At 45.0% G+C, this 2,200-nt stretch overlaps 1 long non-coding RNA gene across 2 annotated transcripts; it reads left to right on the plus strand.

The window, feature by feature from the left end:
* The first annotated feature begins 1,027 nt into the window (after positions 1-1,027).
* On the plus strand, positions 1,028-1,948 carry LOC121968600. Of its 2 annotated transcripts, none has more exons than XR_006108232.1 (4): positions 1,028-1,416; positions 1,488-1,587; positions 1,669-1,703; positions 1,894-1,948. It is a non-coding gene; the product is annotated as an uncharacterized LOC121968600 (long non-coding RNA). The 2 variants fall into 2 exon arrangements; XR_006108233.1 differs by having other exon boundaries at positions 1,669-1,719; positions 1,894-1,947.
* The last annotated feature ends 252 nt before the right edge of the window (positions 1,949-2,200 follow it).

A 2,200-nucleotide genomic window follows, 5' to 3' on the forward strand; every position in this document is an offset into this window, starting at 1 on the left:
CCATCTGCCGTTGGTAGAGTTTGCCTACAACAATAGCTTTCATTCGGCTATCCAGATGGCACCGTTTGAGGTGTTGTATGGTAGGCCTTGTCGGACACCCGTCCTCTGGGATGAGGTTGGAGAGGCCTAGATGTTGGGACCTCATAGAGCTCAGCAGGATGCAGAGTTGGTCCGTACTATCAGACGGAGGATGTCAGAGGCGCAGGACCGTCAAAAGAGTTACGCTGATCGGAGACGCAGACCACTGAAGTTCTCTGTTGGCGACCATGTATTTCTGCGAGTTTCACCCATGAAAGGGGTGAAGAGATTTGGCCTCAGAGGTAAGCTAGCTCCGTGGTACATTGGTCCTTTCGAGATCTTGGAGAGGATCAGAGCGGTAGCTTACCGACTGGCACTACCACCGTCCCTGTCAGGCGTCCACGATGTATTCCACGTATCTATGTTGAGGAGATACGTACCCGACCCGATACATGTGCTGGCAGATATCCCAGTTCCAGTTCAGCCTGACATTACTAATGAGGAGATTCCGGTACGGATTTTGGACCGGAAAGAGCGTTAGTTGCGGAACAAGACTATCCGGCTGGTTAAAGTCGGATGGCAACATCATTCGGACGAGGAGGCTACTTGGGAGCTCGAGGATACTATCTGAACTCGATACCCCATCTTTTCACTTGAGGTATGTGATTTAATATACCGTTCAACATTCATACTTTCTATTTGTTGTTAGTACTTGCTGATGATAAATATCGAAATTTGGGGACCAAATTTTTATTAGCCGGGGAGAATGTAAAATACCAAAAATAAGCAAATATTTAATAGGGAATTTTCTGAAATTTTTGGAAATTTTTTGAGAATTTTTCAGAGCTCGTATGGACGAGTTAACGAGGATAAAATTTGGGTTCCGGGAAAGCCTGTTTAGGCTACCCTATTTAAGTGAGGAAATGTTTATATTTCCTTTTATTTTTATATTTATTTTTCTTTTATTTATTTTTTGTCACCGTTTCTTCTCCTTTCCCCGTGCCCGACGCCCGTGCCCTCTCCTTGCCCTAACCAGCGCCGCAACAACCGCCGCACGCCGCGATTAAAGCCTTCTCCTATCCCTCTGTTTCCTTTCCTGTCTTCCCGACGTGAGCTTCTCTCCTCCCCCTCTACTGATCTCTTCCTCCTCGCCGAGCGACGGCGTCGATCGCTACCTCAGCCGACGACACTCCTTCCACATTGCCTAGCGCCGGTGCCATGCCAAACAGCCGCTGTCCGTGAGCCCTAGCCCCGGCCAACCCGCGACTCCCTCACCCTTCCGAGACACTATCGGCCACAAGAACCCTAGCGTCGATCGCCTTTCCTTTGCGATGTTTTTGTCCTAGATCGCCGTCGACTCCCTGTTCTTGCGTTGTGCCCTAAATCCGAGTCAATAAGGTGAGTTGGGGTTGTATGATCCGTGATCTTCACTGCTTGATCTTCTTCTTGATCAGTTTTGATTCCAGCAGTGATTCCGGCCGTGAGGAGAAGACAGACTTGCAGTGGGCTTGTTTTAGTTCTAGCAGTGAGACAACCCTTCTTCGGTAGTAACAACGGTTGTGAATTTAGGTAAGGTTTAGGGTAATTGATTCATGTTGTTGATGAAATAGGATAATTGTGTTGTTGATTAGCAATTTCGCCTTGCTGCAGCCACTGGATCCGGCTGTAACCTTTTCTAGCAGTGGGTAAGTACAGATTTAGGTGAGTTTTTGTGTTGAATCTATGATAGACTATGTTATAGTAAGTCTTAATTAGAAAGTGGGACGATTAGGGTTAATGAAGTTAACTCTAATTGATTAATTGGATTAGAATTTAGTTTGGCTAATTGTTGTAGGATAGAATTAGCTTAACTAGACATTATGTTTGATATCACAGGACTTTGATGAGAGACGAGCATCTCGATGTCGGATTTGGACATTCCTATTGGAGGCGGGTACTTTTGACTTTATGTCTTTGATATGCATAGTAGTGAATTTAACAAGTAGCAATAATTATGTTCTCTTATTTGTTTCGGTTAATCACTACCCGATACTTGTTACATGATTGGGTGATTGCTTGTTTTGCATCTCATGTATTCCTTACCTGTTGATACATGCTTATAGGGGTAGTGATATACCATGCTTCACCATGTTCAGGACCTAGATTTTATACCTTCAGTGTAACTTTGATTTGATTCGTTGAC

This window comes from Zingiber officinale, chromosome 3B, assembly GCF_018446385.1.
Source record: "Zingiber officinale cultivar Zhangliang chromosome 3B, Zo_v1.1, whole genome shotgun sequence".
In the NCBI taxonomy this organism is placed as follows: Eukaryota; Viridiplantae; Streptophyta; class Magnoliopsida; order Zingiberales; family Zingiberaceae; genus Zingiber; species Zingiber officinale.